The 22,335-nt window shown below is 43.3% G+C and overlaps 1 protein-coding gene across 1 annotated transcript in view; it reads left to right on the top strand.

Moving 5' to 3' along the window:
* Nucleotides 1-22,335, top strand: part of CTNNA2 (catenin alpha 2) — a 1,042,487-nt gene that overhangs the window by 524,740 nt on the left and 495,412 nt on the right. The window lies entirely within an intron of this gene.

Here is a 22,335-nt window from a genome sequence, read left to right as displayed (position 1 = left end):
CCTTTTTTCCATAACCTCCATCACTAGCTACTAGCCACTGCTGGAGGAGATTAAAAGCTGTTCATTTATAGCACTGTGCAGCTCCCCAGAACATTTCTATTTAACTGCCATGTGCCTACTCCATATGGAATACACAGAGGTCTAGAAATTCATGATCAATTAAACAAGAACTTAATTAGTGCCTACTCTTTGTGAGGCACACAAAGGAAAACAATGGTATGTGTCTTTCACTTGACCACGAGCCATCTTGGAAGTTGGGACATCTTGTTTCAGAAGCACTGGGAACATTTTCCCGGCAGAGCCAAGTCTACAAGAAAGTACTGTTCATGCTGGTTGCCACAAAGACTCACCACTGGTGATGTAATTTGTATATGACTTTAGAGAAAGTGTTTCTTTTTTCTCTCCAACATTCTTCATTTGGAACTTACACAGTCTTAACTTGGTCTTAGTTGCTGCAGTGGATTAAAGATGTTGGCAGTTTCTTTACCACTTCTCCCTTTGAGAAGTGGAGTCTATTTCCCCTCTTGAATCTCCTGGATTTGACCTATAATACAGTAGAAGTAAGCTGTGTATCTTCCAAGGCGAGGCCTCAAAACACACAGAGGAGAGCTGAAGGCCTCTGACTGAGCTCTAGCTGAATCCTCAAACAACAATGAGCCTCACCTGGCAGCCACGTGACTGAGGCCATCTGGGATCTTCCAGTGTCCTAGAGCCCCAGCAGATACCATGTGGACCACAGATGAGCTGCCCTTGCTGAACTTTGCCCACATTGCAGAAGTGTGAACAAATGATTTTTGTTACAAGCCACAAAGCTGTGGGGTGGATTGCTACTCATCCACAGATTTAATAGCCAAGCAAGACAGTTTCTCCTGAACATGTATTTCCTTGAACTCTCTCCACTTTCTATGCATTAAGAAGTCAAATGCCTGTTGGCATGGTTTACTGTCCCAAGTATGGGGTTTAAATTTAGCTTCTCACTTCAAGCTTTTCTCTATTACTAATGACTGTCTTGCCTTTGGGAGAGAAATGGACAGTCTCTAATATTCCCCAGCTCACTCTTCGTGGCTCTCACTTAAATTTAGATTTGGGTTACCAACCTCCCACTTTAACTGGTTAACCAAAAAGATTAAAATTTCTGGTTATAGAATCAATTTCTAATAAAAACTTTAAAAAAAGAGAGAGAAGTTCTTTGGTTAAAAGAGAGAAGTTCTTTGTTTTTAGTCACAAGGATGTTGCCAGTGTGGGGTAAAGATCAAGATGAGAATGGCAAATGGTTACAAACACTCCTACTGGGGACTGTGGTCCTGGATTGAGGGGCGTTTCATCAGCCATGATGAGCTCCTATAGGACTTCCTCTCAGACTTTCTCACAAAACTCCCCTTGCAAGTCATTTTTAGGAGCCTCTGAATCCCTAGCTTTCAGCAAAGCCCTGTTTTGGTGCTGTGTATGCTTTTCTTATACAAAATATTTAATAGTCAACCTGAGCCCCTATAGCAGGCTAATGCACTCTGTCTCCTGTTTTTTGGGGGGTGTTTTGTGTTAGAGTCATTTATACCATGTGGTTGGACTTCTCAGCCCCTACCTCCGCCCACCCACCCAGCCATTCCTGCTATGATGTTCATTTGTCACATGCAGTATTGTGGTTTGGGAGATAAACACAATTGACATGCCATCAGATTGCTCCTGAGAGAGTGGTTTTAAAAGCTTTTAGAGAGGATGTATAGGAGGAAGTTTTGTCTTCATGGAGTCAGTGTGGCTCATCTGTCTGTATTAAATGTCTAAAAGTTACACTGAATAAGAATGAAATTTTAAATAAGAATAAGTACTACTTAACTTTTTAATGTCATTCTTCAGAGCCAAGGACTTGGTTTTGTTTGGTTTGGTTTGGTTAAAGTACATAGCTCAATTTATAATATAAGCTTTCTTTCTTCCCTCTTTCTTCCATTGCTAATGTCTAAAACATCTCTTTTCAGTTTAGTTGGCGGAATCTTTTCCTCTTGAAGCGTTTGGAGATTTTCTTTTATTTTTAAAGGACGCTGGCAGCTTTTTTCCTGCACAGGTTTAAAGGCAGCCAGTCGTCTGGATACAGGGGCTGTAAAAGGTGACAACAGAAGCAGCAGCAAAAACTACACAGAAAAGTTTGGAAGAGGGTGGTCATCATGTGAAACACAGGAACTGAACATTAACAAGTCAGCAGTCTGGCAAGCAGGAGAAGTCTAGAGAACGCAAATGTAAGATGATCACTGAACCAGGCGGTGGGATCCAATCCTTGCAAAAAATCAGCCACCAGGAGGCCTCCAGGGCTAGAGGGGCAAGATGAGACAGATGCTCACATATCTGGGTGTGAGGGGTCCTGGAACGAGGTGGTGAGATGGGAGAGACGAAGAGTAGCACCAGAATCAGAGGGTGGGCTTTACTACCAAGGCAGTTTGTTCGCCACAGGCTTTTATTTTGTGAAATTTAATTCTGGGTGGGCATGGTTTGCCCGGACTCTCTGCCAAATTTGAGTTCTGCTTCTCTAAGACTGTGAAAGTCTATGAAGGTATGCTATATGGATGGAAATTGCCCTTAGGCTTCATGAGGGAAAACTGTCTTCCTTTTCAAAATAAACACCAGAGTCTTCCATGCATGGCATTGGATACCCGATGTGGGCTTTCCTCCGCAGATCCTCTTCGCTGCTGCTGTTCTCTGTTGAGTGGGCACAGATCTCTTTCACTTGCTGCATCATTAGCGCAGCTGAGCAAGCTGGAATTTATCAAATTGAAAAACAAATAAATAAAAGGAAAACTCGGAAAAATCTCCACATTCTGACATAGAGTGTTCTGATTCTGTTAATTTATAACATAGGCTTTCTTTCTCTCCTCTTTCTTCCATGACTAATGTCTAGGTGTCTCTGTTTTCAGTTTCGTTGGTGGAATTTCTTTCTCTTGAGATGTTTAGAGGGTTTTTCTGCTTATTTATTTTATCTTGTTCTAGGACTCACTGTCTCTAGAGTGTATGCTATTCACACTTTCATTAAGATATTTATCTCTGTAGATGGATATGGGCACACACACCCACACACACACCCCATAGCCATTCAACAAAGCTCAACTCAAAACTCAGATGTCACATTCCCTGTTTTCCACAGTCAGTGACAGTTCCTCTTAATCTATGTCAGGACTATTCTGTATGCTCAGACCCCGTGCTTCTCTAGACATGAAGCAACGGGAATACCCCTTCCTATGCACTATTTGTGTAACATGCCTATGTAACTGCAGGCCTGGCAGCATTAATCAAAGAAAGTGCCTGGTTAGGCACTAGAGTTTCAAGTGGCTAATTCCTTTCTAAGTCATGTGGGTTAGCTTTGCCTAAAGAAGATCTTCACCTCTGGATTCAGGGGATACTTAATTAGATTGAATAATCAGAGTAAAAAATAAAACACAAAGACAGTATATTTGCTTTATGAAAATTTATTAGACAATGACCCAAGATAGAGATGATGAATTACAATTTTATGACACAATCAGAATTTGTGTCTGGCTGAAGGATGAGTAGTAAAAGTCAAGGTGTCCCCCCCAGGCCTGTGCTTCTTCTGTACCCCAACCTGTCCTCTTGGCTTCTTGAGGTCATCCCCAGCTCCAGAGGCTCTCAGAACTTCCACTCAGGGCCTAAATGATATGGTGAAGTGGTTTCTTGCCAGACCGTGCAAAGCCTTTTTTATGGAGGTATAATTGACGTATAACTATAGTATTAGTTTCAGGTGTACAACATAATGATTTGACATTTGTATACATTGCCAAATGGTCGCCATAAGTCTAGTTACCATCTGTCACCATAAAAGTTACATTTTTTTCTTGTGATGAGAACTTTGAAGATTTACTTTCTGGGCAACTTTCAAATACGCGCTACAATATTATTGACTACAATCACCTTGCTGTACATTACACTCCCATGACTTATTTATTTTATAACTGGAAGTTTGTTTCCTCTTGACTTACTTCACCCATGCCACCCACCCCCCAACCCCTCTTCCTTCTGGCAGCCACACTCCTATTCTCTGTCTCTTTGAGTTTGTTTTGGTTTTGTTCATTTGTTTTGGTTTTTAGATTCCACAAAGCTTTTGCTGAGAGGGCCACACCTGCGGTGCTGCAGCGACCACTAATATTGCTGTGATGGTACCTTCTTTGGCTTGAACATTGAGTTACTCATCACCCCTGGCTAAGATCAGTGTTTGTCTGTCTCTCCCCCCCCCCACAACACCTCCCACTCCTCTTATTATTATCTCATCTCAGGGCACCTCTCTCTGAATTCTAAGTTCCCGGTGCTCCCACTTTGTCTCCCTGGCCTCAGGGTCACTCTATCATTGGCGCCATCTCTGTTCTTCAGCCTGGAGGCCAGCACTGTCTGCCAGGTTGCTACACGCTGGCCTCACATTTTCCACTCAGGAAGTGATGAAAACTGAGATTCCTCGGTCAGATGATTGGGCTCACACTGGGAAAACCCAGAATGCCATGCCAGGGAATCTTGGCTTCTTGAAGCAATGTAGAGTCTCTGCTAGTCATGTGTTTTCAATGGCAAGCTGCAATTTTAAGGATTCTCAGATCTTGGAACCTGTTAGGTGAGCTGATGAGGGTTGTGAAAGAATTCACAGAAATATTAGCAAGGGAAGAAAAGAAAGTTTTTATTCACTTTCCAAGAGAGGAAAGGGGCCAGATGCATAGAGTGGCGTTGGCACCAAAGAGTGGGTGTTTGAGTCTTTTACTGGGTTTCAAAGGGCAAGGTGCAGGAAAAGGGGGTGGGTTTATGTCTATTCTGGTCCACAGCAGTACCTGGGCTGGCTATGTCTCTATAGGATGTGTTTTTCTGAAGAATAGACCTGTGTCTTCAGTAGTTTTCCAGTTCTTGGGTGTCTGAAAGAGACCTAATAGGGGCTCTTGACAGGTGTTACTCCATTTTGAATCATGTTAGATGGGTTTACATTTCCCCCCTCTGAATATTAACTTATTCTTAAGTGTTGTCTGGAACCCAGTTGGCCCATTTGTTGGGAATTGGGGCAGAGGTCTCTTCTGCAACTTCTTCCTGCTGAGCTGGGGCATAAAGCTGTCCCTACCTGGTCGGGGGCGGCGGGGGAGGCCATTGTGGGTTGTCTTGGAATTGAACGGTCTGAAAGGCAACACCCGTGACAGGGGAGGAAGGTTTGGTAAGGGCCGTAAGACAGTTTTTGATAGAAGAGAGAAGAAACTGGATAAGACAGGGGCCAAAAGGGAGGAGACAGAGCATAGCAGTTATGGAAGAATGTATGATAGTTGCAGTTCCGGTGCCTAAAGCCAGGTCTCTGGCTATGGTTACTAGGATTGATAGAGGTTCTTGTTTAGTTCAGTATCTGAAAAGGTAGGAGAGAGGCATAGGCCCAGTGCGGATGTTCATGTGGGGTAATAGGGATACGATGGTGCAGGTTCTGATCCAGTTAGGAGGCATACAGAGGTACGCCGAGGTCCCTCAGAGAAAGTGTAGTCTGGCTGAAGGGGGTACATAGGCCGTAAGAGTTATGTTAATGAGGAAGTTTGTACTTGACCCTTCTGGTAGGGAGTATGTGGCAGTTAGAGAAAGTCTTGCCAACGGGTTTAAGCAGGCAGAAGCTTTTGGGAGGCTGGAGGTGTTATTTTCCCAGGTGAGAAACTGTCATTGAAAGTCAAAGCCCCAAGGTTTTTGTGGAAACAAAGAGCGATGTACTTGTGGCATGTCCTAGTTTCACCCGTGTAGGGCAGGTGTCAGAAGTTACTTATAGATACGGCCAGGGAGCAGTCAGTGGAATTGACAGGAGGAAAAATAGAAGTCCCACGAAAGGAGCATACAGGATAGGAGTGTTGTCTGGTTTGGGAAGGTAAATTCGATTGTTAGGGAAATTATTTATTTGAGCTTTGTGTTTTGGTCTGTCCCATCGTCGGGAGTGGTTTAAGTATAGAGTCTGATTGCAATTGAGAGGAGCTAGATTTCCGGCTGATTGTGGTCATTGTACGTCGGAGGTAAAAGTGGTGGTTTGGGTGTGAGGCCAGGGGAACATCTGTGAAGTAGTATTGGCCATAACACATATGAGAGACTGGGTTAGTAAGGAAACTTCCTGGAAGATGGGCCCATGGATGGGGAGGGGCATTTGTGGAAGTGGGTCAGAGAGGTTCTTTTGGACCCATGAGACAGCCTGAGTCTGGAAATACCACCATGGTGGGTTGGGGCCCAAACCACGGGGGCTATGTCTGAGGTGGTGCTGGGAATCTGGAAAAACCTGTCCTGTCAATGTTAGTGCCTAGCCAGCAGTTGTGATATTGTGAGCCCTTGGCCTTTTGAAGGAGGGCTGTAGTTTTTCTTATTGTGTGGAAGTAGGGGTGATGAGTGGCACTTGAGGAGGCATAGTTGGTATGAAAGAGCGTGGTTAAGTACTAGGTAAGAAAGAGACCAAGCATTTTGCTTTAGCAGTCTTCAGGACTGGTGTAGCAAGGGGCTAGGAATTTCCTTCCAGGGGTAGGAGAAGGGTTATGTTTGTAGTTATAAACGATTATAAAGCATAGAAGGAGAAATAAGAGAGTAAGACGCATGCAAGCCCGCCAGGGCATATTAATCTTCCATTGTGCTCATGGTTTTGGTGGTCTCTGGGTTCCGGTAGATCTGTAGTCTGGTGTCGGATAACTGTTGACAGGAGTAGGGAGAGGATTGTGTTGATGGCACGGTAGGAGAATCAGTAGGCTTGAGTTGTGACAGATGCATCCAGGATGGATGTCCTGAGAGCTTGGCTCCTGTTGGAGTTATACGTAGTACCTGAAATGGACCCTTCCAAGGGGGTTGGAGGGGTTTGTTATATCTGGGGAGGTCCTTTAATAGGACCCAGTCCCCAGGTTATAGGATTGTAGATGGGGGCAGGTCCTCAGGTTGGAGTAGGTGTTTATTAGCATGGGTCCATAAGAGGTTGTGAGTTAATTCTAAGGCTGGGAGGTAAGATCCCAGAGGAGGTTTCATGGTAGAAAAGGGAATAAGAAGAGCTGGGCATCCGTACATGAGTTCAAAGGGACTGAGGTATAAGGGACCTTCGGAGTAGTCCAGAATTGGAAAAGGACCTAGGGAAGGAGTTCTAGCCAGCTCTGACTGAGTTTTAAGGCAAACTTGGTGAGTTTTCTTTTAAGAGAAGGGTGAGCCTTTTTTATTTTTCCTGAAGATTGGGGATGCCAAGCTGTATGTAGTTTGTATTTTATGTCTAAAGCTTGAGACACCTGTTGGGTAATTTGAGAGGTGAAAGCTGGGTCATATTTTTGTCTTAAGACTCCCAGGGTGATCCCTCTTCATTTATGGGCGTATAGTAAGAAGAGCTTATCTAAGTTTGGGAGGGTCAGGGCTGGAGCAGAGGTGAAGGCTGTCTGGAGTGAGATAACGGGTGACTGGAGAGAGGAGTTCCATTTCAGGGGTTCATTTCTGGGTCTCTGGAGGGCCTCATAAAGAGGTTTTGTTGTAAGGCCATAGTGGGGGATCCAGATGCGAAAGTAACCAGTGAAGCCCAGAAAGGCCCTTAATTCCTATTTGTTATGAGGTAGAAGGAGAGAGGCTATAAGCTCTTTGCATTGAATAGTGATTGTTCGTTATCCTGGGGACAAGAGAAATCCTAGATATTTGACTGTGATCTGATTAATTTGTGCTTTGGAAGGAGAAACTCAGTAGCCTCATAGAGCTAAGTGGGTGAGTGGGGCTATGGTTTTGGCAAGGGAGGTGTTGTGGTCTGGGCTGTAGGGGAGGAGATCATCAACATATTCAATAAGAGTGCTGCCCGGAAGTGACAGGGTGGATAAATCAGAGGCTAGGGCTTGACCGAAGAGGTTGGGGCTATCTCTAAATCCCTGGGGGAGGGAGGTCCAGGTGAGTTGTTGAGAGTGGTGAGTGTCAGGGTCCGTCCATGTAAAAGCAAATATGCCTTGAGAGTCTTGGGAGAGAGGGATAGTGAAAAAAGCATCTTTTAGATCGAGGACTGTAAAGACTTGAGTGTTGGGAGGAATTGAACTGAGGATGGTCTAGGGATTTGGGACTACCGGGTGGAGAGGGACCACTGCCTCGTTAATTATGCACAGGTCCTGTACTAGACGATCGGTGCCATCTGTCTTCTTAACAGGTAGGGTTGTTATAAGGGAGTTGGTGGATCTAAGGAGTCCAGAGATTAGGAATTTGTTAATGAGGGGTTTGAGTCCCCTAAGATCTTCCAGTTTTATATGGAGAGCAGCAGGGAAAGTGAGAGGGGTTCCTCCTGGTGATAGTGACAGGAGTTAGGTGAGAGGCCCTCCCGGGGGTGTTAATGTCCCATATAATTGAGGGAATCTGTTTAAGTATTTCTGGTGGGAGAGAAGGGCTGAGCATCAGATGGGGAGTTTTTTAAGATTCCAAGGAAGGAAGCTTGTGGCTGGAGAATTAGTTGAGTCCTTAGTTTGGTCAAAAGGTAGGGGGTAGGCCCAGGAGGGGGGCCTAGGAGGAGGGTAAGACAATTAGGAAGGGCGAGGGAGGAATGCAAAAAGATTTGATCTCCCAGTGAGCATGGGAAGTCAAAGGTTTGGAGAGTAGGTTGAAGTTTATCTTCTATTCCGATAATGGTGATAAGTGAGGGAATCAAGGGACCCAAAAACTCAGGAGGAGCAGAGCAAGTGGCTCCAGTATCAATTAAGCAATTGGTTTTCTTACCTGCTATGGGTAGAGTTAACTGAGGCTTGGCCAAGTCGATCTGATGTCTGGAGCCAGGTCTAGCGTCGGGGCCTGTCAGTCCGAAGCCTGTAGCAAAGTCCTTGAAGATCCATGGGGATAGAGGAGGTCCTTACAGGAAGGTTCCCTGGTTTCAGGAGGTTTTGTCCCCTCTTATCGAGGAGAGGACAATCCCTTTTCCAGTGCCCTTTTAGTTTACCAAGTGGGCATGGTCCCAGGGGTAACCTTTTCCTGGGGCATTCTCGACTCCAGTACCCCACTTGTTTGTAGTTGGAGCAGGAACCAGCATTGGGGCCCAATGGCTGTTTTTCTTGTCGTTGGTTGGGGCCTCAGATAAGTCTTATCATGAAGGGTGAGGCCGCCTCCAATCACAGGGCCGATCACTTGGACAGATTGTTTCTGCTATCCAGACTGTTATCCATCTTGTTCCCTCTCTTCCACCTATCTACCCTCATCTTGGTTATTAAAGACCTTAAAGGTAAGGTCGGTGATTTCCGACTGGGGAGTCTGAGGGCCCCTTGCTAATTTTTTTGGAGTTTGTGACGGATGCCAGGGGTTCACTGGGAGACGAAATGATTCTCCAGGATTATTTTGTCTTCCTCAGAGGTTAAATCTAAATTGGTGAAAAGGTGTAGTGTCTCTGAAAGGTGAGACAGAAAAAGAGCGGGGTTTTCCGAGAAACTGTGTCGCTTGAGTTCGATTTGGGAGAGGTGAGACATAGAAAAAGGAACATGAACACAAATGGTTTCCTTGGAACCAACCACTGCACTTAGAGGAAATTGGGTGGCTAGCTCAAGAGGAGGCTGAAGGGGACGTCCAGATGGGGTGTGACGGGGAACAGGGGAAGAACCGAGGACCGGCACAGGAGAGGTTGGTGGTAGGGAAGGAGGAGGTGTTCGTAGCAGCATGCGGCAAGAGGACTGCAGTCTGGGGTCTTGAGTGAGGTGAAAGAAGGCCTGGGCATAAGGAATTTCAGACCATTTTCTAAGGTGGCGACCGTACAGATCGAGATGGAGAAGAGTATTATAGTTGAAGGAGCTGTCCTGAGGTTAGACCTCCTGGTCACCCAAGTTATATTGAGGCCAGTCCATGTTGTAGAAAAAGACCATTCATTTGGGTTTGAGGTCATCTAATTTGAGACCTTTCCAGTGTTTGAGGACACATCCCAAGGGGGAGTCTTTCGTCAGGGCAGATAGACAGTTGCCCATAATGACATCTTAGGAAGAAAAGTAAAGAGAAAATTTGGGGGGACGGGGCCATTCTAGTATCCCATAGTTCAGAAGGATCATGCCCCCTCTGAACGACCTAGAAGGATTCACTCTGGAGTCGGGCATCCCCGAGTCTCAGAGATGAATCAGCAACAAGAGGAAGATGGACAGGAGACGTCCCCTGAGGCCAAATTCCGACCCAGATAGTGACAGCCCCGACGTTGGGTTTTCTGCTGCCTAGATGCTGCCACTATTCTCCTGAGAGAAAGCCCCATCAAAGGTAATAACTTACAGTTTGGTGAATGTCTTGGTGGGCAACGAGGAAGGTTGAGCCAGAGGTGGAGGCGAAAGGAGTTTGGTTAGTGAAAGTTGTCCCCCTGCAGGCCACCAAAATGTTAGGTGAGCAGATGAGGGTTGTGAAAGAATTCACAGAAATATTAGCAAGGGAAGAAAAGAAAGTTTTTATTCACATGCTAAGAAAGGAAAGGGGCCAGACGCATAGAGTGGTGTTGGGACTGAAGGGTGGGTGTTTGAGTCTTTTACTGGGCTTCAAAGGGCAAGGTGCAGGAAAAAGGGGTGGCTTTATGTCTATCCTGGTCTACAGTAGTACCTGGGCTGGCTGTGTCTCTATAGGATGTGGTTTCTCAGAGAATAGACCTGCAGTCTTCAGTAATTTTCCAGTTTGTGGGTGTCTGAAAGAGACTTAATAGGGGCTCTTGACAGGTGTTACTCCATTTTGAATCATGTTAGATGGGTTTACAGAACCTATGTGCTTTGGAGAAGAGTTTACAATCTCTCAGGGGACCATTGGGGAAAAAAAACATAATGTGTGATCATTGCATTTAAATGAACACTGGTGTTGGTTCAGAGCACTATACCCTGTAATTGCCTACTTAAGGCAGAATGTAGCACTAGAACAAAAATTTTGCCTTTCTTCCCTTTGTGGCTTCTGAAAAAGGATATTTATACTGACAGTACATTTTTATTCAACTTGGAAAAATATGCCGTCCTTTCATTTTCATGCAGATCATGGAACTATTTAATGTTAGATATGTTGGCAGGTGGGTAGTCTTCTGGGATACAGAGAGCAAACAGTCTCCCATTCGTTTTGCCTCTTAAAGAGCGCCAACCCTGGGAAAAAATGTAGAAAGGTGGGAGTGGGGAGCTTTTCCCTGTGGACTTTCTTTCTTTTGCCTGTGGCATGCCCATCTCTCCATGCCTCCTTGCTGTGCAGTTTCCTCTCAGATTCTATGCCTTTAAGCTGCCCAGAAGCCCACAGATCATCTACTAGATCCACCTGTATTTCCCCTACAAGCCAATATGCTGTCCCTCTTTCTCTGCAACAGTCACATTGAGATTTTTTTCCCTGTCTCATCCATCTGAATTCAAGTTCACACCGAATTTAGACACACATCTAGAAATGGAATTCTGTTCTCCCAAGTGGATAGGCATGCATTTTCAGGCTACAGCCTGATCTGGCGTGTATGGTCAAGAGCTTTGGACTAGGCGTTCTAGCTATAAGATAATTGTGTAATACACAGTAATAGCCACAAAATAGAATTTCTCCACTTACAGGCCACCTTTCAGGCTGTAATGGTCACCCACACATTTCCAGATTGCTCTGAGCATTTCCCAAAGTTTCTTACACATATTATAGAAAATTTTCATCTTGGAAACATAACACCTCTACCATTGTCTTACTCCTTGCTTTTTCTCACTGGGACTCTAGCTAATGCCCGAAGTGGCAGCAGTGCCACCGGAATCCATGGTGTGTACCATCACTGTTGGCTGAACTTCACTGAAGTCCCCATGGCTCCTGCTGGCCCCAATATCTGTGTGATGGCTAGCAGCACCCGACACTTTTGGCAAGGGTTGCCATGTCAATGTCTGGGGTACAGTTGTTGCTGCCAATGTTGCCTCTTGTATTTGCCAACTCCGCCCCTTCCATCCTTTTCCTGCTTCTACCATTACTGCTGCCACCACCAAAATCACCGATGCTGCTGGCACTGTGACACCTCTTCCCCTTGCTCTTTTACAGCTGCATTGCCCTAGGCATCAGGCAAGGGTCCAGGGGGCTGAGCCAGGGGGCCACTCTGACCATTTGTATTTCTCCCTCCCTGGAAAATGCAGGCTGTCCAATAAGGGGGCGAGAGGCACAGGATTGAGAACCATAAAAGGCAATGAGCAGTGGGCAAGAAAATTCAGGTTTATATTTCTTGCCTTTCTGGACTGTGCTTTTGTCAGATGAATTAAGACTTCTTCTTTTTTTTTTTTGCGGTACGCGGGCCTCTCGCTGTTGTGGCCTCTCCCGTTGCGGAGCACAGGCTCCGGACGCGCAGGCTCAGCGGCCATAGCTCACGGGCCTAGCCGCTCCGTGGCATGTGGGATCTTCCTGGACCGGGGCACGAACCCGTGTCCCCTACATCGGCAGGTGTACTCTCAACCACTGTACCAGGGAAGCCCGAATTAAGACTTCTTGATCCCCAGGATCGCTTAAAACTTTCCTAGTCTATGCGTCTTTTTGTTGGAGACCCAGGACGTCTGAGTGGATGCCCTAAGGCAGATGGTATAAACTTGTGGCACATCTTAGAGAACCAAGGCCTCTCGACATTTTGATCCGTGACATTCCACATGTCAGCCTATGCTCACAGGCATACGTGTGCATGTGCATGTGTTTGTGTGTACGTGTGTGTGTGTGTGGTTTCTGTGTATTAGTACTACAAGGTTTTCAGAGAAGGGGCTAGTCCTAATTATAATTCCGTGAACCCCCAAGCATGTACTCTGATGCCAACCTGTGGCATTCCATAAATGTTTGATGAAGAAAATCTTTCTTAAAGTTTTCCATTCAGAGCACTTTTGATTATTAGAAGCTCCAAATGATTAGGAACAAAGTGCTTAATATTCTACAACAACTCTACCCAGTCAGCACATCAAAAGTTACCAAAAAGGACAAGAGAAATCAAAGACATGTAAATGAATATGATGTCGCCACCTTGCCTTTATTGTGCTGAAAAAAAAAAAGAGAGAGAGAAAATTTTCCCTCTGACACAAATGGGTTTTGTTGTTCTCAAAATACTGGTGAGGTGGAGAGGAAGTTGGGATGTATGTATCTACCAGATCCCAGCTGAGACCTTAGCTACTTTCCCTCTAAAATTCAGGAATCTTTGGGCATGACTGTTACAAACTGGGTAATGATAAACCCCCAATAATTGAATTTACCTTGCTCTTCCTTCACCTTCCCTTTAAGAACTCCAGCCCCAAATTGCTGGAGAAGTCTCCAGCTCAACTGAGCCATGTTTCTAAAACCAGCCATTGGACGACTCTTTGGCTCTTTGATCTTTCCCTCCTGCTCTTTCAGATGACTTTGGTGAAATCTCCAGCCACACCCAGCACCGAGGTTGGCAGCCAGGCCGCTGGCATGTGCTGATGGCACTGCCTCCGGTGCTTATGCACAGGAAAGATGTCATTTCTGTGTGTTTAGTATACATCCATGCAAAAGACACTGATGCTTCAGGCTGAGGGGCTGTCATCTGGATCTGCCAGTGTTCCCAAGGGGCAGATGGGATCTTTCCGTCCTGAGAGCAGCCTGTGTTCTTGTCCTTTCTCAATAGTTTTCACCTGGTCATTCTTGAGTGCCAGTTCTCCAAGACTAAGACCAAAGATGATCAGTGGTTTGAATTAGATTAAGCCAATCCCTCCTGGAATATTACCCTCCCAGGTAGGATAATTCCTCACACTGACTGAAGTGCACCCAGTGGTCTTTAAAAAGCAGTCATGGGACTTCCCCGGCGGTCCAGTGGTTAAGACTCCACTCTGCTTCCACTGCAGGGGGCGAGGGTTCCATCGCTGGTCAGGGAAACTGAGATTCTGCATGCCATGGGGCCACAGCCCCCCCCCCCAAAAAAAGAGCAGTTGTGATTGTGCCAGGTGTCAGTTTGGAGGAAGGGACCTGGTCTTCCTGGAAACGGTGGCAAATGCTTGTTTCATCTGTGCAGCTTCTTCTTCTGTTTCCTCTTCCTCCCTGCTTCACTTTTCCCTGACTTCAATTCCTGTAGACTAGATAATTAGAACAACACAGACCACGTGAATAAGGCTTTACCCAGGGGTAAAAGGAGCAGATGAAGTGCGGAACATGGACAGTGGTACACATAGTTTAGAAGAAGGAGAAGAAGAAACAGAAACCTTCCTTCTCCTTCTGGATAGAAAACTGAATTTTTTCATGAAGTTGTCTGAGATTTACGAAGCAATGCAGGAATAAGGAGTAGTATTAAGTTCACATTGCATAGTTTTCCCTGAAATATGAGAGGATATATGGTGTAATGATAAGGACACAAATTCCCACCTTGACTCTCCACTTCTTAGCTGTGCAACCTTGGACAAGTTACTCAGCCTCTCTGTGCTTCAATTTCTTCATCTCTAACATGGAAATCATAGTAGTGCCTGTCTCATAGGATTATTAGGAAATTTTAAATAAAGGAGAACCTAGAATTGTGCCTAGCACGTAATTAGTGCTCAATGATTATTAGCTATGATGCCGAAATTTGCTATTATAATCATTATTATTTAGGCACTGCCACACAGACTTAGTTCTGCAGTTTATTTGGTTTGATTACTTTTTCTGTAGACAAAGCCTATGGCTTTTTGGTTATGAAGCATTTTTTTTTCTGGTGGTATTTTACAAGGATATAAAATGACATCTCAGAAGGGCCTCTAGCTATTGAAAAGGTGAATAGCCTGGTGTTTTAATTATAAGAGATATTTTCAGGTGGCGCCCTGGAAAATGAGATGATGTTTTTGAAGAGCTACTGCTAACTGGGAGCTATCTTATCAAGGTGTGGGTTTCCACAATGCCGGGAGCCAAGTTCCAGGAATAAACTGAGCTTGGAAATGTATTCTGAGCACCAAGTGTGGTTATGAGGAAAAGGGAGCCTGAAAGCATGTGACATGAAAGTGATTTTCTTAGGGACAGAAAGTCCTGTTAGCGCCTCTGGTCCTGTAAATCATGTCAGGCCCCCATGGGTGTTTTGTGCGTTTGTCAAGATGGACCAGAGTATGCTAAGATACCAGCAAACCTCCAGTCCCAGTGACTTCATACCACAAAGAGTTATTTCTACTCCAGATACCTGTCACGTGGCAGGGAGAAGAGGGTGGGTCTTGGCATCTCTCCTCCACATATTAGCTCAGAGATCCAGGCTGATGGAGCTTCCACCTGTAACAACAGCCAATCTCAAACTTTGTAAAATTCCTGGACCCTTTCACATTCTTAAAAAAATATATATTGAGGGTTCCAAGTTGCGTTTGTTTATGTGGGTTCTATCTGTATCTATTTACTGCATTATAAATTAAAACAGATTTAAAAATATATTTATATGTTCATTTAAAAATAATGATTTAACTGGTGTTCTAATTACCTCCGATTCATCCTGTTGATGAGGGAGGAGTTCCTCTCAAGGGCTCTGAGGATGGCTAAACACACAACACGTGGCACTGGACAGATGCGATTGACAGCAATATATTAGTCACACACACAGCCTGGGGAAGGAGGATGCAGTACACCAGCAGGGCCACACGAGGTTGGTGCTCTGGATCAGAGTGGACAGTGTGGGACTGTTACCAAGAGGGTGGAGTGACCGCTGGTTCCCATGGGAGGATGTGATGGGCTTGTTTGAATAATGCCATAAGTGGGCAGAGAACTGAAACCACCACTCAAGGATAAGCAGGAACTGAACCTGGTTTCTTGATAAGGGACCTTATCATCAGGGGCAGAGGAGGGAAGGGATCTGGTGGTCAGGTAATTTGAGACCCTCCCAGTTTCCCCCAGATATCCAGATGGCATATAAAATTGGGCTTCAATTTAATACATATGCCATAGCAATACGTATTAATATAAATAACATTTTTTTTATGGGAAATGACCATATCTTCCAAAACAAATAAACAAAACTATTGAAAAGAGTGGCTTTGTTTTACATTTCTACAAATCTCTTTAATGCCTAGCTTAATAGAAGATGGCTGGATTCTCAGGTCTGCTTCTGTAGTCTGTCTGTGGCAATATGCTGTTTTGCTTTATGTACATGCAAAAAGAGTGGTCTCTCACAGCTAGAAAAGAGAGGACCTCCTAGACCCCCCTAAGGGTCTTGAGAAATCTCAGAGGTCCTCAGGTCACTCTTCAAGGACTGCTGACCTAGAACATCTCCCATCACTGTGGCTGAGAGCAAGACAGATGGAGAGTTATCCTCCAGCCGTTTAATGCCTCAACTCAGCAAGGACACAAGTCACTTACTCATTACCCATTGCCTAGAACTCATAACAGATCCTTAACTTTAAGGATGGCTGGGAAATAAGAAAAAAGATGGACTGTTTGGTGAGAACCACTGTTTCTGCCTCAAAATTGTCCACTTATTATTTCCTGGTGGACTTGTTCCCCCCCCTCCCGTTACTTGCTTGCAAATGACTTGTTGCTTTCCTTAAATACTGACCTGGAGGGTATGGGGATCAAACTCAACGGAATTTAGTTCAGAAAATGAGCCATCAGGGAGAGCCGAGGCAAACTGGCAAGACTTGAGCTGCCCTTAATGCCTCTGTGCGACATTCCACTGTTGATTTTTATATCCTTTTATCTACCTCTCTGCTGTAGCTGTGACCTTCTGGGCTACCCTCCTAAAATTAAGAGTATTGGTACCTGATATCTTTTTCCGTTCATCTGGATCTAAAGTGGGTGGCTTTCCAGCCATTCCATTCATATTACCTGTTTCCTCAAAGCTCTTCTTGGTTGTCAAGTAGAGATGATTCACCTTAGGCTTCTGGAACTTTCGGTATCCATGCCTGCCTGGGAGCCTCTTCACTCTTCATCCACCCAGTGCTCTAGGCCACTGCTGGCCAAAGTTCAGTGTGTGTGTGGATCACCTGGGGACCCTGTAAATGCAGATTCTCCTTTAGTAGGTCTGGGGTTACGCTGAGATTCTGCATTTCCAGAAAGCTTCAAAGCAGTGGATACAGATGCTACTGGTCCTGGGGCCACACCTTGAATTATAAGACTCTAAACCTAATTATAGCATATATGCTCTGGGGCACCATTCCTCTTGATGATTTGCCTCTTATTACAGAAGAGGCTTTAGCTACTCTTCTGCCTCCAGAACTCATTGTGAATCCTGTCTACTGCAAACTTCGTTATCACCAACATATTTGTAGACATTAACAATTCAAGATGTAAATGTTATGGCTTTCAGTTTTTCCTCTGCCTGTCCAGAACCTGATATGATGAATCCCCCTTTCCTACTCTGCAGTAACTCTCTTAACAAAATTCATCAGAGTCTATAATTTTTCCGTCATTTTCACTCACTCTAAAGTAAAAACTTTGAGTTTCAATCTTCTATTTGCTTCAGAGCTGGTCATCTCTCCCCCATGGCAATCAAGGCTTGAGAGAAAAGGGAAAAATGGGGCTTCCCTGGTGGTGCAGTGGTTGAGAGTCCGCCTGCCGATGCAGGGGACACAGGTTCGTGCCCCGGTCCGGGAAGATCACACAGGCCGCGGAGCGGCTGGGCCTGTGAGCCATGGCCGCTGAGCCTGTGTGTCCGGAGCCCGTGCTCCGCAACGGGAGAAGCCACAACAGTGAGAGGCCCGCGTACCGCAAAAAAAAAAAAAAAAAAAAAAAAAAAGGGAAAAATGGCATTCTGGTCTGGCTCTCACATATCATGTCCACTTTTAATCCTGGTGCTGTTGGGCTGGAGAAAATGGAGAAGAAACAGAACAATCTCCTCACTAGACCTGGCTGAGTCTCACTCATTTGGTTAGCAGTGACTCTGTGTGGGCTCGCTGTCTGTGAACCCAACACAGATAGATGGTGGGTACCACAGGCGCTGCTGATGAGGGGTACTCCTTTGAACAGCTACTAATCGTGGTGATCCCTTTGCCTGCATCCTCTTACGCCTCAGACTGGAGCCGTATTGGAAACAGTGAGGTCTCCAAACGTACCTTTTCAGGCCTTTGAATCCAGGCAAGGCCTGATGTTCCTGCTTCTCCAGAATGAGGAACTCAGGGGAAGGGAAAGAGGATCTGCACTTCTTTGTTTGTACCTTCCCATTATGTCTGTCTCCAGTTCTGGTTTCCTCACTCCACTGGTTCAAGTGCAGGTCAGCTAGTCCACTGGCTATGTAAATATATAGCAAAAAGGAATAAAATGTAAATCTGCCCTTGTAGCAAAGTCTCCAAGTATTTCTGGGTTGTCCTCTTGGTCTCAGGGTGGGAAAACATGTTCTTCCATTCTCCACAAGAGGGGATGAGTGAAGCAAAGAGCTAACTTAATGAAAATTGCAATTTCCAAAAAATCTCCTACCTTTTCCCCCACTCACATGGTGGTTGGTGTGAGGGATTCTTCTTTGGCAATTCTCAGTAAGCCCACCAGGAATGGGACAGTCCCTTAAGTGGTGGGTCCCTGAACTTCAACTCTGAGGAACTTGGTTTCTTTATTGGCCACACTGGACCTTAAGCATGATTGCAAGATAACTGGAAAAATCCCAGCTGACTGCCTGTTAGATATGTGTATGCATTGCATCAGATCTGATTGTCAGTCAAGTGAAGATCCGTGACATGTTTTTTTGTTTGTTTGTTTAGCAAAACCATATGGAGCAGAGGTTTGGGCAAATGAATGGTTTCTATTTTTTTTCCTCAGCTCTTTTGGTGCTGTGTCCACCGCTGGAATCAGGCCAAGGGAAGGAAGTTATTCTGATTGGCTAATACCTGCTGTGTCTGAGAAGGTGTGATGCAACCACAGGGAGAGGGACACTTTAAAAAGGATGCAGTGTGTCTGTGACATTTGCTTTTATCTTACACATTTGTGTTCCCAGATGCAGGTCCTTGCAGTTTCCTGGCACCCCACAACTTAGTTCTGCATCTGCCTAAGCTGATGTGTGTGGGGCTGTGTGGCCCCAGCTAGGGGCATTTCCCTAATCGAAGGCCAGGCATAGAGACTGCGCAGAAAGTTTAACAATCTTTTCTTACATCCACTGGAATTCAAGCTCTCTAATAACGAGATTTCTTTTTCTTTCTATGCTACATAGTTTGCTGAGCCTCTCGTGAGATTTCACATATGAAATTGACCCATTAGTCATTTAGGTAAAAAGCTGCTTTTTTTTTTTTTTTTTTTTTTTCCACTCAGCCACTTTATCTGGCCTCTCTTCAGTTGATGGGCTTTTGAATACAAATGCCAGAAATAGCCTCTTCCACCTGCTTAATTAGGAACCAAAGAGATCATCAGAGAGCAGGGTTGCTTCTGGGTCTGAGCCCCTTATATTTTCTGGATCAGTGACCTTCAAACATGTTGACTCAAGCATACCCCCAGAAAGACTTCTGAAATTGTCTGTACTATCTCAAACATTCTTTTTTGACATAATTGTAGAGCCACATGTAAGACATAAGACAAAGAGATCCTGTATACCCTTTATCCAGTTTCCCTCAATGGTAAAGTAACATCTTACAAAATTATAGTGTAATGTCACAGCTAAGGTGTTGGCGTTGATAGAGTGAATGTACAGAACCTTTCTATCACCACAAAGATCCATCATGTTGTGCTTTTATAGCCACGGCCACTTCCTTCCCAGCCCTGCTCCCTGTTTTACCCTTGGCAAGCACTAATCTTTTCTCCATTTCTATAATTTTGTCATTTTAAGAATATTATGTAAATGGAATCATACAGTATGTAACATTTGGCGACTGGCTTTCTTTCACTTAGCATGATTCTCTGAAGACTCATCCAGGTTGTTCTGTCTATCAATAGTTTGACCGTTCACCCATTGAAGAACATGTAGGTTGTTCCCTGGTTTGGGTTATTATAAATAAAGCCACTAAAAAATTTGTGTCCAGGTTTTTATCTGAATACAAGACGTCATTTCTGTGGGATAAATGCCCAGGAGTGCAATGTGCATGTTTAGTTTTTTAAGAAATTTCCGGAGGGCTTTCCAGATTGGCTATAACATTTTACATTCTTATCACAATATATAAAATGATCCACTTTCCCCTTATTCTCACCAGAGTTTGGTATTGTCACTTTTATTTTTAGATTTTAGCCATTCTGATAGGTATGTAACTATATTTCAGTGTGGTTTTATTTTTATCATGGCTAATGATGTTGAACATTTTTTCATGTGCTTATTTGCTATCTGTGTATCGTCTTGGTTGAAATGTTTCCTTCATGTCTTTTGCCCATTTGTAATTGGATTGTTGCTTTTACTGTTGAATTTTGAGAGTTTTTAATATATTCTGAATATTTGCCTTTTGTTATATGTAAGTTTTCAATGTTTTCACGTACTCTGTACCTTCCCCTTTAGTCCTCTTAACAGGGCCTTTTGCAGAACAAAATTTTTACTTTGATTAAGTCCAATTTATCACTTTTTTTCTTTTATGGATTGTGCCTTTGGTGTCAAGTCTAACTCTTCCTGGTTTTAGATCCTGAAAATTTTTCCTCTTTTTTTTTCTAAAAGTTTTATGTATTTTCACTTTACATTTGAGCCATGATACATTTTGTGTTAATTTTTTGTATAAGGTCTGAGGCTTAGGTTAAGTTTCACTTTTTTGCCTATGAATGTCCAGTTGCTCCAGAACCCTTCATTGAAGAAGTTATCCTCTTCATGTTGAATTGCTTTTGTACCTTTGTCAAAAATTAAATGGATATATTTGTGTGTGTTAGTTCTGGGTTCTCTAATACCTTCCAAAGATATGTTTCTATCTCTCCATCAATACTATATAGTCTTAATTGTTGTTACTATAAGTCATTGTCTTGAGTAGAGGGATTCTTTCCACTTTATTCATCTTTTTCAAAATTATTTTAGCTATTCTAGTTCTTTTGCCTTCTTATATACATTTTAGAATAATCTTATTTTTATCTACAAGAAATTTTGCTGGGATTTTGATAGGAATTGTGTTAATCAGTATATCAATTTGGAGAGAATTGACATCTTTATTATGTCAAATATTCCAACCATCAGCACAGTATGTCTCCGATTAGATCTTTAAAATAGTTTTCTTCACCAGCATTGTATAGTTTTCAGCATACAAATCCTTTATACATATATTTTGCAAGATTTGCATCTATTTTTGTAAGTAATTATAAATGGTATTATATTTTAAATTTCAGTGTCAGGTGTTTATTACTAGTATAAGAAATAGAATTTTTTGTGTGTCTTATATCCTACAACCTTGCTGAACTCACTTATTATTTCTAGGAGTGTTTTGTACAAGCATATCTTGGAGATATTGAGGGTTTGGTTCCAGACCACTTCAATACAGCAAATATTGCAATAAACCTAGTCACATAAAGTTTTTGGTTTCCCAGTGCATATAAGAGTTATGTTTACACTATAATGTAGTCTATTAAGTGTGCGATAGCATTATGTCTAAAAAAATATACATACCTTAATTCAAAAACACTTTATTGCTAAAAAAATGCTAACCATTATTTGACCCTTCAGTGAGTCATAGTAGTTAACATCAAAGATAGCTGATCACATAACAAATATAATAATAATGAAAATGTGTGAAATATTGGGAGAATTACCAAAATTTGATGCAGAGACACAAAGTAAGCAAATGCTGTTGGAAGAACAGCCCAGATAAACTTGCTCAGGGCAGGGCTGCCACAAAACTTCAATTTGTAAAAAAACAATATCATCTTCAAAGTGCTATAAAGTGAAGCACAATAAAATGAGGTATGCCTGTAGATAACTTAGGATCTTCTGTGAAGACAATCATATCATCTGCAAATAGAGGCTTCTTTCTTTTTTGATCTGCATGCCTTGTATTTCCTTTTCTTGCCTTAATGCACTGGCTAGAACTTCCAGCACTATATTGAATGAGGGATGAAAATAGACATCCTTACTTCCTAATGTTATGGGGAAAAAAAGCATTCAATCTTTCAACATTAAATATAATGTTAGCTGTAGGTTTTTTGTAGATACTCTATCCAGTTGAGGAAATTCCCCTCTATTCTTTTTTTTTCTGAATTTTTATCATGAACAAGTGCTTGTCAATTGCTTTGTCTGCATGTGATTAATCATGATATAATCATGTGATTTTTCTTCTTTAGCTTGTTATTATGGTAGATTACTTTAATTGATTTCCAAATATTAAACCAGCCTTGTATCCCTGGAATAAACTCCACTTGGTTATAATATATATATTATATATTATTATTATAATGCACATTATATGTTGCTGAGTTATATTTGCTAATACAGTAGTCCTTGCAAGGGATACATTCCAGGACCCCGGGTGGATGCCTGAAACTGTGGACAGTGCCAAACTCTAAATATACTATGTGTTTTCCTATATATACCTACCTATGATAAAGTTTAATTTATAGATTAGGCACAGAAAAATTAGCAATAATAACTAATAATAAGGTAGAACATTTATAACAATATAC

Source organism: Tursiops truncatus, chromosome 14, assembly GCF_011762595.2.
Source record: "Tursiops truncatus isolate mTurTru1 chromosome 14, mTurTru1.mat.Y, whole genome shotgun sequence".
Lineage (NCBI taxonomy): Eukaryota > Metazoa > Chordata > Mammalia > Artiodactyla > Delphinidae > Tursiops > Tursiops truncatus.
Note: the sequence above shows the minus strand (reverse complement) of the source record. Positions and strands in the feature narration are given on the sequence as shown.